The sequence below is a fragment of the Geotrypetes seraphini genome, chromosome 8 (genome assembly GCF_902459505.1).
Source record: "Geotrypetes seraphini chromosome 8, aGeoSer1.1, whole genome shotgun sequence".
NCBI classification, from domain to species: Eukaryota; Metazoa; Chordata; class Amphibia; order Gymnophiona; family Dermophiidae; genus Geotrypetes; species Geotrypetes seraphini.
Window position 1 is genome coordinate 67,070,101 of NC_047091.1, and position 17,089 is coordinate 67,087,189.

At 43.0% G+C, this 17,089-nt stretch overlaps 1 protein-coding gene across 2 annotated transcripts in view; it reads left to right on the plus strand.

Annotated features, from left to right (window-relative positions):
- The window catches only part of CHRM1 (cholinergic receptor muscarinic 1), a 223,231-nt gene that overhangs the window by 93,734 nt on the left and 112,408 nt on the right, over positions 1–17,089 (plus strand). Inside the window, exons 1-2 of one of the 2 annotated variants that reach the window (XM_033957458.1) lie at positions 9,466–9,592; positions 10,774–10,826. The exons of the other annotated variant lie outside the window; for it this stretch is intronic. The gene's annotated coding sequence lies outside the window, so the exon portion shown is untranslated. Of the gene's footprint in view, positions 1–9,465; positions 9,593–10,773; positions 10,827–17,089 lie in introns of those variants that run through there. 2 annotated transcript variants of the gene reach the window in all.

Consider the following 17,089-nt stretch of genomic DNA (forward strand, 5'->3'; position numbering starts at 1 on the left):
CATCTGATAGCGCTATAGAAATAAGTAATAGTAATAGTAGTTCCCAGCACCATCTTCACCTCTCCTCTAACCCTTTTTATATAAATATATGGTCATTTAACCCTTAATTCTATAACCAATAAGGTCAGTTGTGATTATAACTTAATTTTATAAGTTGCTGTTAGAGTTAACAGCCAATTATTGGCTTAAATTGGTGTTAATTGGCACCAATTAGCAATTGCATGCCCAACTGCCTTTAGTCACTATTCTAGAAGTTTCAATCACATCCAACATCTAGAGCAGTGGTCTCAAACTCGCAGCCCACGGGCTGCATTTGGCCTGCCAGGTACTATTTTGAGGCCCTCGATGCCGATCGACCAGGTCTCCTAAAGCAGGAGCGGCAGCGCTGCCTCTTGCTGGCCGTCCACTGCCGCTGCAGCTCCTGCTTTAGGGGGCCCCACGGGTAAGTCAGGAAGTGCTGCAGTGCTTAGGTATTCTTTGTAGCATCCTCCAGCTTCCCCCCTGGCCTCCCCGTCTTATACGACAGCCTGCAGAGAGGATCGCCGATGCTGTAGCAATCCTTGTAGGCTGCCATCATCCTCCGTAGCATGTTCCCTCTGCCACGATCCTGCCCCTGGTGTCAGAGGAGGGGGCGGGACTGCGGCAGAAGGAATGTGCTTCAGAGGCCGATAACAGCCTGCTAGGATCGCTACTAAACCAGCGATCCTTTATGCAGGCTGCCGTAATTAGCTGAAACTAAGACCGGGAGGCCAGGGGGGAAGTCGGAGGGTGCTGCAAAGAAGGGGGGGAACATGCAGTCCTTTGGGGGAACAGGCCTTCAGGGGAGGGGGGAAAGGGGGGTTCAAAGAGACTTGCATATGCCAGACTGGGGAAGGGAGGGGGAAGAAATAATAAAAACAGAGAGGGAGTGAGATGATGGACAACGGGGTTTAGGGAGGGAAGGAACAGAAAGGGAGAGAAGTTGGACATAAGGGTGGTGTAGAGGGCGGAATAGAGAAACTGGATAGGAGGGTAGTTGGGAAGAGAAAGAGAGAGTTTGTCGACCCTGGGGTGGTGGGGAAGGAGGGAGAGATGCTGGATGAAAGGGTAGTTGAGAAAAGGAGAGATGGTGGATCTGGGGATAGTGGGGTCCATTGCTGTAGCTGCAGGGATGGAGATGAAAAAAGGAAAGATGCCAGACATCCGGGCAAGGGAAGGGAAACGGAAGGGGAAGACAGAGATGGAAGATGGATGGTTAGCACGGAGAAAGAAGAAAACAACAAATGGGCAGGAGACCCTGGCATGCGAGTTTTCTGATTTGAATAATGACCAGACAACAAAAGGTAGAAAAAATAATTTTATTTTCTGTTTTGTGATTACAATGTGTCAGATTTGAAATGTGTATCCTACCAGAGCTGGTATTAGACCACGAACGTGAGCTAGCATTTAACAGAGAGAGGAAAAGGTTTTTTTTTGTTTGTTTATTTTGTTTATACCACAGCACCAGTGTGGGTAGGAGAGGGCAAAGTGATGGGGTGGGTGAAGAGACTATAAAATAAACCCTCCAGGATGTTTTAAAAAAAACACCCAATTGGGCAGGGAAATCGAATGAAATTGAATTGAAAAATTGATTCAATAGGCTGAATCAAATCAAAATTTTTTTTCCTGAATCTAGCAGCACTAGTTACAGCAGTGAGGCGGACAACGTTCCATAACGTAAGGTAACCATTGGAAGCAGTGCAGCTTGTGTGTGTGTACATAATTTCGTGAACTCTCGTGAAATTCGGCAACTCTCCTGGCGGTGACTGCTTGATGTAAGATGGTGGTTGTGACCGGTGCTGGAGGAGGTGAGAGCTGAAGGCAGTTGCAGAAGCGACTACCGGACACTTAAGGCACAAGTTTTCCAGGCACAAGTCGGATATTGATTCTCCCCTCTACAAAAAAGCCTAGAGGACTACATCAAAATTTTGTCTCTTGCAGTTGATACTTTAGAATCTAAATCACAATTTTGCATGAGATAAAACTCTTTATAGTTTATAAATCTTTCCTTAATTTCTTCTGATAATTTCAGCTATACACAGCAGAGAGCAGTGCAACATACATAAAGTGAAAAACAATCTAAACTTCACTTTCTGCATTTTGCACTGCTCTCAGCTGTGCATTTATTTCTCTCCCTTCCCACTACTCTGCCTATGCAGCATCTTTGTTTTCCTCCTTTCCTAATAAACCCCCCCCCCAGCCAGTGCATTTGTCCTTCCCAACCCTCTCCCAGTATGTGCAGTAACTGTCTTTCCCAACCCCCTGAGCATCTGTCCTCCCTGCCTTTCTAACTCCTTACCCCTCTGTACCCAGCCTCTCCCTGCCAGGCTCTGCACCCAGCCCTCTCCCTCCCTCCCTGTCAGACTCTGCACCCAGTCTCCCCTCCCTCCCAGGCTCTGCAGTGCACCCTGCCCCATCCTCCTACCTCCTCCCAGTCGGTGGCAGCTGATTTCTTCTACCACTGAGCGGCAACCAGCAGGCGCATGCTTTGGCGCTGCCTGCTCAGCACTCAGCAGCTTCTTTGATTGGCTCTCGTGAATTCTTGCGGTTTGCAGGAGCCAATCAAAGAAGCTGCTGAGCGCTGAGCAGGCAGCACCAAAGCACTCTCCTGTACCACCACTGTTCCGGCGCCTTTGCGCTGATCTGGGACATGGGCAAGCCAAGAATGTGCCTAGGATTTAATTGCGTAGGTTATAGAATACCAGGAATTACATGCCTAACTGTCAACAGTTAGGTGTGAGCACTTACAGCAGCTTTTGTTATGGCATAAGTGCTCATGCCTAAAGTTAAAGATTTTCGTTTTGACGCAATGGTGGCTGAATGTTATTAAGAGGGAGTGGGAACCTTGATAAAGCCCATCGATTCACACGGGCGAAACATGTCGGTGTAAAGAAGAAAAAAAACCCTGCACAGCGTCTTACTAAAAGCTAAGTACTTTTAGTATTTACACTTAGTTATTTAAAAATATTTAAAAAATTGATAATGCATGCTGGTTCCAATGATGAGTGGGAGCGTAAAGCCCTGCACAATGAGAATCTTTGAGTGTGTGGTGGCCCGCTGAGGACCAGTGAACATAAAGCTTTAACTCTAGCTGAATGAAGTCTAGCAAAGCTGCGAGATAACTTCTCTCAGTTGAGTTTGGAATATATGACAGTGTCTTCATTCTAATATCCCTTATCAGAATAGTGCTGGTGTCTACATGCCTAAAGTTAGACATAGACTTTTGCTTGTATTCCATGTGGAACTGTCATTACAGAATTTATGCTTAGCATTCATTATGCTGGTACCTAAATCTTGGTGCTCTCTCTACCCCATGTGAGATAGCAGCCCAATAATATCCATATAATTTTTGAAAGTGTTCAGATAAGCAAGTTATGCATTTACCACTTGCCAAACATACAATTTGCTTTGGATCCTGGACCTGTGAATGCTAACCTAAAGGGCAAGTCTGCTTTCCACAAAACACACACTGACTCTAGTCTGAGGAAAGGGCAGGTCTCTTATTAACTAACTTGATCTCAGTGTCAGAACCATTCATTCAGCTCAGACCTTTTCTTCCGATTTAATTGCATAGAGCAGGTTAACTGTTGGAAGATGGCCTACACCATACAATATTAATGACATTGTCTCCTGCTGCTGGCATCAGTTCAGCAAGCTGTTAATGCTTGTGGCTTCTCCTCCGTACATCCCACAGTGCTGAAACCTCATTCAGAAACTTGGTAGCTCATCTACTATCAAATAAAATGCAAAAAAAAAAAAAAAGTCTTTTGACATTGTACTAGGTCTAGGTCTTTTAGCACTACAGTTGCCAAGTAATTCAGGATTATTTTTTGTGTGGTCATCTCTGAACATATCATCTTTACAGATGCTTAAAATAAGACAGTAAACATCATCTCACCTAGCAAGATATGGCACCATTTCCCCCCTGCACGGGCATATAAGAGCATACAATCATACATCATGTCTGCCATGCTACGATCTCCCATGCCATGTTTGCTACTCCGTACCTTCCATACTTGCATGCTGACCTTACCATTTTTGCTAAGTGCCACATTGTTGAAAACAATGGCTAATCCTAAATATATGGACGTGGCTTTTACATGTGCAGGAGTCAAGCTATGGAATGGCCTTGTTGGCCAGATTCAAAAAAATGTGGAGAGAGGAACTCATTTAGGAAAATGTTAAAGACTCAACTATTTGTAGATACATATCTTTGAGCAATTGACTTTATGTAGGATTGAATCTGCCTGCTTTTGTTCTTATTTGTATTGACTTTTAATATTTTATTTATGTAACTCCCAATAAACCATTTTGGAAAAAAAACACTATAGAAATGAAATAAATAAATACTATGGACAAATTTAAGACCAAACTTAAAAGTTTTTTATTTATAGATGCTTTTAGTGATTAAAATTCTTCTTCACTGCCAATCTAATTTTCTTCATCAGTCGTCATTGTCTCCCTTCCTAATGTACTTCCCTCGAATTATTGTATTTAACAATGAATGTAACCATTAAATAACTTCCCTTTTGTTTTACTATTATATGTAGAAATTTTCAACCTAAATGTATTGATATCTGTATAAGTAAGTTTACTTTTCTTACCCAAATTATTGTATGTCCGAATGATCTGTTACCTATATTTTTGAACCATTTGTACATCGCCTAGAATTTTGAATAGGCGATAAATCAAGCTATTTAATAAACTTGGAAACTTGGATGCTTTGTAATGTTATGTTTGCCCTGCTATGTTTCGCCATACTATGCTCACCATGCCATGTCTCATCATACCATGTTTTGTCATATTATGTTTTACCATGATTTATTAACTATGTTTAGCCATCTCTGTCAGCCAATGTTTGCCATGTCTGACTATATCTGAGAGTGTGGCACAGGGTTTAGATCAGTGGTCTCAAACATGCGGCCCGCCAGGTACTATTTTGAGGCCATTGGTAGGTTTATCATGATCACAAAAGTAAAATAAAACAGTTTCTTGATCATATGTCTCTTTAGCTATAAATAACAATCTTATTATTAAGACTTAGCCAAAAGGAAAGATTTATAAACTATAAAGAGTTTTACCTCATGCAAAATTGTCATTTCTTTAATAAAACATTAACTATTTTTTTCTGAGGCCCTCCAAGTACCTACAAATCCAAAATGTGGCCCTGCAAAGGGTTTGAGTTGGAGACCACTGGTTTAGAGCTACAGCCTCAGCACCCTGAGGTTGAGGATTCAAGCTGCTCCTTGTGACCCTGGGCAGGTGACCCTCCGAGGCTGCCAGAATAGGGTCTTGGGAGAGCAAGCCCAAAAACAAACGTGCAGAAGGGTTTCTTCAACAAAATTGCATTGCAGAACCAAACTAGCCTCTTACTGTACCTCAGCTCTTCCTATTTGATAATTTACTTCAGTCAGCTGAAAATTATTGGAAAACATTGTTTTATAAAGAGCCAGCCCAACCAGTAGGCAAGACTAGGTGGTTGCCTAGGGCAGCAGCTTTGTGGGGGGCAGCAATAGAGCAGCTATAGTCAAAACAAAGCAATAGATTCTGACAGCTGCACAAACTCAAATAACCATCGACACACACTTAACCTGCAATTTGTACAGAATTTTTATGTGATAGTGATTTTTTGATTATATGCTGGTTGATATTCAAAATGATTTAACCAGCCAGAAACGGCTGCTGACTGATTACATCGCTTGTGTGGCGCCATCTGCTCATTTTTAGCAGCACTAAATAACTGCACATAATGTTGGTGCCCAGCAGTGCATAACTCAATCCATGCCCAAACTCCGCCCCTAACCGCATCTATTTGCCAAAGTGGCAGGCACCTACCGACAAATTAATCTTTTTAATTTTTTTTAAACTGATTTTTAATGGTGCTGTCAATTATCAGCATCGATTAAGACAATTTAAAAAATTCAGTTAGGTGCCTAGATCGGCTAGTTGTGCCAATCTAGGCACCTTACTGTAGGTGTGTTTTATAATATCAGGGCTTAGTGCCTAAGGGCTCCTTTTACAAAGCCGCGTTAGCGGTTTAACGCGTGTAATAGCAAGCGCTAATTTGCCGGCCGCGCTAGCCGCTACCACCTCCTCTTGAGCAGGGGGTAGTTTTCTGGCTAGCGTGAGGGTTAGCGCATGATTAAAAGTCGCGTGCGATAAAGCCACTAACGCGTCTTCGTAAAAGGAGCCCCCAAGTGGGAACCGGCTATTTTGGGGGCCTTCCAGAGTTGGAGCTATCACTTGGCCGGTGAAATGCCAGTATTTGACACTTAACAGGCCAAGGTAACCGCATAGGGGTCTCGGACAATTCAGAGCGGCCAATTAAGCATGGCCGTTTGAGCACGGACAGTTCAGCATAGCCAGTTCAGCACGGCTGTTTCAGCTAGCCCCGTTCAGTATGGCTGTTTAACTACAGCTGTTGTAATGGCGAGCGTTTACCATGTTGAAGCTGCAAGGTTTGAAAGAGAGAGGGGGAATAGCCCCTTCTCCCCATTGGTGCTTCTTTCCTTTCCCTTCACCGTCCTGTGGTCTTCTTCTCCTGCCTCCGCATCAACTGGTGACTTCAAGGTTTGAATAGCCTCCCTCGCCCTCTCCCACCCACTAACCCCACCACCACTGGTGCTTCTTTCCTTTCTCTTCACCACTAATATTAAGAGATGAAAGGCCGCGCTGAAACGACTGCGATGTACTGTCCCATGCTGAAAGAACTGCTCTGAAACGGCCGTGCTTAATCATCCCATTCCCTCTGTGCTACAATAAAATACTGCAAGGAATTTGGCTAGAAAAAAGAGTTGGGATTGTATCTTGCCAATCTGACAGGAGCTTCATTGACTTGCTGGTATACTGGCAGATCAGATTTCAGATCATTATTCAACTGTACAAATCACTGTGTCACTTGGGGCCTACTTATTTAACCAATCTGTCACCCTTTATCAGCCAAGTCAAGCTTTGTGTTTGTCACAGACGTTTCTAGCTGGCCTACCCAGCCTTGCTAAGTTAGCTGTCAGAGGAAGTGTCAATTTAGTTTTTTTTTTTAAAAAAAGAAAGATTGGTTTCTTTTGAAATAAGCCAAGAATTAACTATTTGATTTTAAAGGAGTCTATTAAAATCCTGGTTTTCCTTGTAGGCTTTTGACTGAATTGGTGTGGGTGTTGGGGGATTTTCAGCATTGTTTTATTTTTCAACTACACTATTCTGTCATGCACTGATGCGGAGATGCCAAAGGTACACCGTTCCACAAAGTGAAATTTACCAATGCCAAAGAGTGAGATTTTTGAGATGGTACAGTAGAGTTACCTTATGGCTCCAGTAAAAGGAGGATGGATTGAGACATCTGGGTTTTACTTCTGGGTAAATTTTTTGAGCTGAAAATTGTCTCCCATCCAATAGTTAAAAGTATGTTTGCAGTAAAGGGAAAAGGGTCAGGGCAAGGGCAAGCAGTAGGCACTTCACTATTCAACCAATGAGTGTTCCAAACCTCAGTCTGGTGGTCTAACTGCCTCTCTGGGCATTCCAAGTCTCGTTCTGGAGTCACCAGATTTTGACTACACTCCTGCACAAATTCTATGGTAAATTCTTCCATGGAAGGAAGGAGTGGCCTAATGGTTAGAGCTGCAGCCCCATGCTGCTCCTTGTGACCCTGGGCAAATCACTTAATCTTCCATTACCCCAGGTACGTTAGATAGATTGTGAGCCCACCGGGACAGATAGGGACAAATGACTGAATACCTGAATGTAAACTGCTTAGGCAATATATAAATACATAAATTCCTACAGGAATCCCATGGAATTTCTTCTATTTCTACAAGAATCTCACAGATTCCATAGGATTCCTGCAGGCCCAATTCCTGTGCAGCTCTTTATTCTGTTCACAGTATTCCACTAAGCAATCTCTTGTGTATGCTTGATTTTATCCACACCTGTGGAATAGCTGGACCCACCTGCTTTGGGCTCAGGCCCACTCAAAATTCTGGCATCCTTGTTATAGCACCCAGAACGGGTTACTCCCTTTCTCTCTGCAGCCAGTAGAATTGTCTATGCAATGCCACTCCACTGCCCTTCCCTCCCCAGACACTTGCTCGGGTATGCACAAAACCTACGCATGCACAGAGTGGGAGAGAGTCAGGCAGACACAATAGCATTGCACAGACAGTGCCATTCTCTACAGAAAGAAAGGACGTGACTTGTCCTGGCTGCCAAAGGACCTCTTCAGTTGGCAGGGCTTGGAGATCCCTGCCAGCTCAGGTATATAGTACTTGTTGGGAGAGACACTGGGGGATAGAGGCAGAGGTGTTGGGGGGGAGGAGGGGGAATTGTGTGCCCATCCACTTTGAGCTCAGGTCCTCCCAAAATGCTTATCTGGTACACTACTGATCTACACCACCCTTTTTCAAAGGCACAAAGAATTGACACTCTTACCTCACCTCTGCCACCTTTGATTTTGTGAACCATTTAGAAAGATTAGGTTCTTACCTCGATAATCTTCTTTCTTATAGATGTCTATTAGTCCTGAATGTTAGGGTTATGCATCTGAACCTGCATGTTGCTTGCAGAATGCTATCAATCACCTTTCAACTCCGCCTCCTTCCCAGGTTGCTGCTCCTGCCCCCTCAGTTTGTACAAAAGCAATTAAGCAGCACTGTAATAATAGAAGACATCATTGGCAGGAGGGAAACGGAGAAAAAAATCCCAGCACTAAAATTCTGTTCTCTGTACATTGTTCTCCCCTGACACTTGTTCAGTTATGCACGAAAACTACACATGCACAGAGAGGGATGGAGGGAGGCATGCAGGCAGACACAATAGCATTGCATGGACAGTGTCATTTTCTACAGAAAGAAAGGAAGTGACCTGTCCTGGCTGCCAAAAGCCTCTTCAGCTGGCAGGGCTGGGAGATCCCTGCCCGCTCAGGTATATATTACTTGTTGGCAAACTCAGTTGCGCAAGGAGAGCGTCCTTGAAAAAGCCATGCCGAAACATAGTTCTAGGTCGGAGCTATAAATCCCCCAGCCGAGTTGATACATAAGATGAGTATTAACTTATTTAACTTATTGAAAAATATTAAAAACTAGTAAACATAAAATTAAATAAGAGAAGACCGATGACGATTTGGGTGCCAAAAGTCAGTGCGTATAAAAATGAATTTTGCACAGTGGTCCCGCTGAGGTCTTGGAAGATTCAATATGGGGTATGTGATATAAAAAGTGAAAATACTTTGGAGATACCCTTCATAAAAGCTTTATAAGTTTGGAGTGCCTGTTAATGTGTACTCCTCTGTATTAAACATATCAATTAACTTGATAATATTCAAATAACTGATCAAAACAGATACAAAAACTGTGCAACCACCACTAATATTATATGGAGCTCTTAGCTATCTGCATGTCCTGCTATCAAGCAGAGACTTAGACCAGACTTTACTTTTTTGAGTGTTTTTTTTCTCTCAGCTTATCTTAGAGACAGAGAATTTTCCAAATCCAGTCTGATCTTAAGGCAGAAGGCAGGTGAAGCCTGCTTACAGGACTGGGCTTCAGGACTACTAGACACATCTACAAGAAAGAAGATTATCAAGGTAAGAGCCTAATCTTTCTTTCTAGTGCAATGTATCTAGTAGTCCTGAATGCTAGGGATGTACCAAAGCAGTGACCACTGAATCTGTCTTCAATATGGAGGACCCAAAAGTGTTACCTTTCCTGGCTGCTACGTCTATTCTATAGACTGGTAAAGGTATGAAGGGTAGACAATGTAGCTGCTTTACAGATTTCCTTGGGTGAAACCACCTGAGTCTCCTCTGGTGGAGTGTACTTTCAATGCGATCAGTGGATGATTACCACAGCCCACATATGTAAATGTAATTGCCATTATAATTCATCTGGAAATCAAGACCTTAGATACCAGCCTCCCTTTCTTAGCATGATTTATCAGAATAAAAAGGTGATCCAATATGTGCTGCTTACTGCTTGTATAGAACAGTTCACCATAGATTCTTTCAGTTTTGTACTGAAAAACTAGGACTCTTTTGAATGGCCCATGCAGTATTAAACTCACTCTGAGTTATTGGTAATTGTAAGAGGCTCCTATTCAGTTAACCCTTACTTCTGTAATCTTAGTGTTACCAGCAAGTAGTGTACATGTTGAGCAACTTTCTTCAATAATATGAAGTAAAGAATAAACACTCACAATTGATGACTTCAACTTCCACAGAATCTTTTCACTCTACCAGCCCATCCTATTCAAACTGGGAGTGTGTCCACATCTTGTGGAAATAACACTGCTGTCCAGACTTAGATAGAGAATCCAAGCTGTATTAGATTGTTAGAATTAAATGAAGAAAAACCTGGTGGGAAAACAATGCTAAACTTAGGTTCTCATACAGCCATGTGATCTTACAAAATATGGCACTGTTCTCTCTCAGACTGAACAAGAAGGGGGGGTGGGCATAAATTCTGTGGATGCAGCCTAGCTCTCTGGGAGAAGCAAAGCCTTCTGAGGATTTAAGTCCACAGAGCACACTTTACTCATATATCTTAGCAAAAACACTATTACACTTGTATATAAAGAACTGAGTAAATGCCCACATAAAGTGGGGGCAGAACACTCCCTGCCTAGTATTGGTAGATACCATTATTATTATTTAAACTTAATAATACCACGCAATCCTGTCAAACTCATTCATAGTTTTGAGGTACTGGAGAAGCACTCGCTTGACATCCAGCAAATACAATGCTTTATCCTTTTTCCTTGACCATGTAGGATGAAGAGCAGGCAGACTTCCTGATTGACATAGAAGGCAGAGACTACTTTCGGTAAGAATGATGGAACCATGCATAAGGAAAGCCCTGCTTCTGTAATCTTTTTTAAAATGCTTACTGTCACTGGCTAAATTAGCCCCCAATATTCAGTGTCATGTAGTACCACAAACTGCCACAAGAGGTTGCAGCATCCATTTTCACAAGGGGGCTCAGGTTGTACTCTTGCTCCCAATGACACCTACTGGTCCACCAAGGATAGAGGTAGGCCTGGGGCGGGGGCTACCTGAACAGATGAGGGGTTAGGGAGGGGGCATCCTGGAGGGGGAGGGGGAACTGCTTGCTGTCCGTGGACCAGAACTGCATGGGGAGAGAGGAGTGTAAGCAAGCAGCTGCAGAGATAGATGCTGAACCCACATGGTGGAGTTAAAGGGAGGAGCCCTAACCCTGAGCCTAAAGTAAAAGGCCCAGACCCCCAAGGCCCCCTGTGGCTATACCTCTGTAGTGTCTGCTGCTGAGAAAATCCTCCACCAGTTGAGCAAATGTGTCCTTTCAAACATTCTTACTTTTGGAAGTCAATAATCAGCACAGCTCATCCTTAATCTAATAGGATTAAAGTTTCTTATCTTTTATTATATTTATTTTATTATTTCCTAAACTAAATTGCCTTCTCATTATATAATCCTTTTCCTGGAAGGAATGTGCATGTTCCTGAGAAACTATAATGCAAACAAGCTTAATATGGTTAGGAAGCTTTCTAAACCAGAGGGTCTAATCATTCATTCACAGGCTTTGAGCTTAGTTCAAGACTCAGAGGCTGCCAGCTGGTGTGGTGCTACCCTTAAGGGTAGCAGAAACAGGGACTAATGCCTGGAGGCAAGCGAAGGGCACACACACGATACCAGAGATTGAGAAGGGACAGTTCTTGCAGAGAAAGAAAAGCAGCTGGAAGAGAACACAGCATAAAATTTAGCAGCAATAGCCAGTGTGGATTGCTGTGCATTTCCAAGGGGGAGAGAATGTAACACTATTTTTTCCATTCATTTTTCATATATACACACAATATAATCTTATTAACAATGCATCGATTGCACCGCGGACCGGCAGTTGAAGAGCATAGTTGTGGGCCTGATGCACATGCCGACCCTGTGGACCGGCAGAAAATTTATATGGACCGTTGGTTGAAGAACACTGCAGTATAGCATCTTTACCAAAAATCTCAGCAAGGCAACACTACTGTTGAAGTATGATTGGAAAGAAAAGGAATACACTTCTCCCTCTGTATCCGCAGCTTCCGTATCTGCGGATTTGCTTATTTGTGATTTTTTTGGCTGCTGATTTCACCCCCTAATTTTTGTCACTGAACCCAGCGTTTCACATTGGAAATCTCTGCTCCCAGTGGTTCATGGAGGAAATCGCAGCTCCCGGTGTTTTTACGGGGCAAATCGCAGGTCGGGTTATTCATGGTTTATTATCTTTTTCAGGTCTATTTAACCGAAAAATCGTGAATGACATGCAAAAAGTTATTCACGGTTTTTCGGTATTCACGACTATGTTCTGCCCGTATCCCCCGCGAATACGGAGGGAGACGTGTACATACTGGCTGCCTGTCACCCAGGATAAAAAAGTGCCCATCTGTAGCTCCCGCACTAGAACTAGAGATGGTGGTAGCAGTACTGCAGAATAGATCAGCCGCTAAGGAAAAAGGCCATGATGGATTTGTTCAAAGACCCCCAGAGAGAAACCATCAAAGTTAATGAAAAAGTTAAGAGGATTACCTACAATTAAGTGATTGAGAAGGCCCAGTACTTGCAGAGAGAGCACAACGGGGGAGGAGCTAGGCATTCTGCTGGAGCAAAGGAGGTGATGGCTAACTGCCGGAGATTCTCGTAATCTCATTCATGCCATGCTAACAAGCACACTGGGGCCTAGATACACTAAAGAGGATCAGTAAGACCATGTGGGTCTGCTCCGATTTGATTTATGGCCAATTCAAAAAGAGCTATTCATGCACTAAAAATTTTGCATGCAAATGATTCGTGCAGATGTTTGTCGTAATCCCTGACTCTGCCGTCCGTCTGATTGATCATTGTGAGAGCGACTCACACATGTGCAGAACCAGCAGGGGAAGCCCAAACAGCTGAGAAATAGGGGAAGCCCCGAAAGCAGCCTCCTGCCACTCAGCTGTTCAGGACAGGAAACCTGTTTTTTTTTTAATGGGCACAGATGCTGTGTGTGTTACACACGCACAATATCTGCCCCATTAAAAAAATCCCCCTCGGTAGTGAAAATTGATAGGAGGGATGCCCATTCCCTCCTGTCATTTCCCCCCCCCCCCCCCCATGTGAGAAAAAAATGGCAGGAAGGATGCCCAATCCCTTCAGCCATGCCAACCTACCCCCATGGCAGCAAAATGGCAGGAGGGATGCCTACTCCCTCCTGCCACCAAAAGCTCACCCCAGTGCCAGGTGCTCCACCAAACATCCCCTCCCCTCCACTTCCCTCTGAAAAAAAAGCAGAAGGGATGATTCTCTCCTGCCACTGGAGGTCCCCCCAAACCCTCTGAACTCCCCCTTTCCCATATCTTTTCAGAGACATTGGAGCAGGAGAGAAGCTCGGAGGCCTACCTGTCCAAAATGGTGGGCCTTCCCCTCCCCCGGTGGGAGGGGCCTTAGGCATCTGAGCTAATCAGGGCCTTAGGCTCCTCCCTTTATATCCCAGTCTTACCCACACGGTCTTACCGATCCTCTTTAGTGCATCTAGGCCTCAATTCAAACTGGTGACTCAGATGCAAACTGGTATCACTTCAAATAATTAATATTGTTGTACCCCATCTGTGCCTATCCCCGGCTTATCCCCACAATCCGCCATTGAGAATCCTGGTTTTATCCCAGATTTTGCCAACTAATGAGGATCCTCTCTATCCGGCCATATCTGCTTTATACAGGGCCTGGATTAGGGGGTGGAAACAAGGGTAATTGCCCTGGGCTCACATACCACAGGGGCCCTATAACAGGGGCCTATAACAGTCTCAAACTAAAGGAGATATAGACTGCAGGCAGGTTTTGCAGCCACCACCTCATTTTCTGCCCTGGGCCCCTGCACATCTAACACCAGCCCTAAGCTTACATAACTCCTATCTCTACCAAGAAGCACAGATTGGAAGGGGACCTTTTTTTTTATAGTTCAAACATTTTATTGGTTTTGTCAATAAGTACAAAAAGTACACAAATGGAAACAAAACAAGATATAGACAGGTTGTACAATCATCCTCATAAATCAGTTGGATAACGATAAACTAACCATAATACAACTAGTCAAATCATGTCATATTCAGAACACAAATCCAGTGCTTATCTTTGGCAGCAAAATGTACTATATGTATAGGTACAGATAAAGAGAAGAGAGAGAAAAAAGTTCCCAGTGAGTGCCACAACATCAACCAAACTGTTCAGATATGTGAAATATAACATAGGCATAGGATTATTGACATACAACACGACTGCAAAGTAAAATGTCATTGGTCTATGCTACAATAGGACTTGAGAAAAGTACTTGTAGAGTTATGTTTCTCAACTACGACACTTTCAAATTTGGTGGTGATGCAGACTGTATTCCACCATACCATATATTCTACTTTTGATAAGTCTTTCCAACAATGTAAAATGTTCTTAATATCCAGAAATATTAATATATTAAGTAGACAAGCATTGTGGTCAGGTAGAGTGTGAAAAAGACCATGATGACCTAATATAATAATCTTAAGGTGCAAGGTATCTTGAATATTCAAGATGGAGGAGATAGTGTCCCAAACCTTGTCCCAGTATATAGCAAGATGACAATAGTATATCATATGAGATAAGGAGCCTTCAACATTTCCACAAGACCAGCACAATTTAGATGAATCTCCAGTGAGTTCTATGTAGAAGAAAATAAATTGATTGCGAAACAGCTGCTGATCATATGGATTGAAACATCCTGGTCCAAACGTCTTTCCAAGTATCTTCATCCATCTCTATTTCTAGATCAGATTGCCAAGCACACATAAGCTGTGATATGGATGTAGAAGAAGCTTGTTTTTAGTATCGAGTACCATTTGGAGGCTGCGCCCTTTGGAAAGTTAAGTAATTTGGAGTGCAAGAGATGATCAGGGGTTGGCTTCAGTATGGATGGATCTGGATATTTCACATATAAGCTGTGAGACGTACTTGGAGCCATCGGTAATGTTGGTTGGCTGGAAGACCATATGATTTTTGCAGTTTCTCAAAAGTCATCCATTTTTGGTGCATAATCAGTTCTTTCAGCATCCATATTCCACAGTTTTGCCATTGTGTCCAATCTAGGGTGGCATCCTGTATGGTAATGTTATTATACTATATCGAGATACAGGCAGAGTCATTCCATTTGTTCTTCGTCAAGCTGTCAAAATGTTTAAGAACGGACGCCATGGAGCAATAAATAGAGTTGATAGGTTTGTTCAAGTGGGTGGAAATTGATAAGTTGAAAGCTAGATTGGCAGGGCCAAGCTTACTTTTTTTTTTATTTATCCACGGTGGAGGGTCTGATAACTGTTGATTTAGAAGCCATAATGATCCTTGTCGCATTAAAAAGGCCTGATGGTAATTAAAGAAGTCTGGGAAATTCACCCCCTCCTAGTGATTTGTCATTTTTCAGCTTATATAGAGCAATGCGGGGTTGACAATTGTTCCAGAGGAATTTGTTTAGAGCTTGTTCAATGGTATAATATGTTTTTGGTGAAGAAGGAAAGGCATTATGCTTAGGATGTAGTTTATCCTAGGTTTTAGCATTATTTTATTTATTTAGATTTTTATCCTGTCCTCCCAGTAGCTCAGAACGATCTACAAGTAAACATTCACAATGGAGTATAATTGGACATACAAGATTATACAGTAGGTTTAAATGTTTGGACATACACGACTGTGCCGCAGTTTAAATACAGGGACTATACAGCAAATTAAGAGCGGTAGTTTAAATATAAGTAGTTTAGTTTAAATACAAGTTATTTGAGTACAGGCTGAGAGAGGACTATATAGGAATTAGGGGGAAGATTAGAAAGGAGAAGGAAGAGTAGAGGTGGGGCTTAAGGGGGAGGGGTGTAGACTGAGGGTGGCCTTTAGTTGAAGAGGAGGGTCTTTACCATTTTCCGGAATGTCATTAAAGAGTTCTGTAGTCTGAGTTGAGGGGGGAGTTGGTTCCAGAGATGGGGAATGAAGTGGCTGTAGGAGCGTTTGCAGGCAGTTTCTGAGAGGAGGGACCTTCCGGGGGGAATACATAGGCATGTCTCCGATTCTGAGCGGAGGGTGCGGGTGGGGATGTAGATGGGTAGCTTGGATTTTATGTAGGAGGGGGTGGTGGCATAAATTCTTTTATGCGCTATTGCCAGGGCCTTGAATGCACAGCGCTGGCTAATTGGGAGCCAGTGTTCAGCGCGGAGTGCTGGGGAGATGGGATCATGGTAGTTGAGGCAGTGTAGGAGGTGGATAGCTGCATTTTGGACCCGTTGGAGACGCTTGAGATTTTTTTTGGTTAGTCCATTAAATAGGGAGTTGTAGTAATCCATTCTGGATTGATTGTGGCCAGACAACCCCACCAAGTGATCTTGAGGGGAGACCATCTGTTCGATAAATCTTTAATCATGGATATGATATGTTCCAAGTTTAATTGCTCTGTTTCTTCTAAAGTCGATCCTATATAGAGGCCCAGGCATTTTAGTTTGTTTGGGTTCCAAATAAAGCCGAAGGAATTCATAGAGTGTTTTTCTTTAATACAGTTCAAGGGCATAATTTCCAATTTTGTTGTATTCAGTTTGCATCCAGACACTTGACTGATTACACTGAGGAGCTGGGAAATGGAGTCCGGTGTAACAAAGTAGGATGTCATCTGCATATTGCAGAGAGCTTAATTTCTCCATCAGGAAACTTGAAACCATGAATGGCAAGAGACAGTCTGATTGCCGCCAATAGGGGTTCCAATGTGATGTTAAAAAGCAGTGGGGATAGAGGACATCCTTGGTGAGTGCCTCTAGTTAATTTAAAGGGATCTGAAAAATGACCATTGATAAAGATTTTGGTTTGCGGGGCAGAATAAAGCACAGAAATCATATGTATAAATTGTTCTGGGACACCAAATTTACAGAGAGTGGCGAATATGAAGGGCTTTTTCAGCATCAAGTCCAACAATGGCAGGCTTCTGAGATGATGTTTTAGTAGCAGCAATTATATTAAGCCTTTTTGAGGGGACCTTTTTTTTTTACATCAGAGGACTAAAAATCCTGATTATGGAGCCCAGATGTGTAAAGT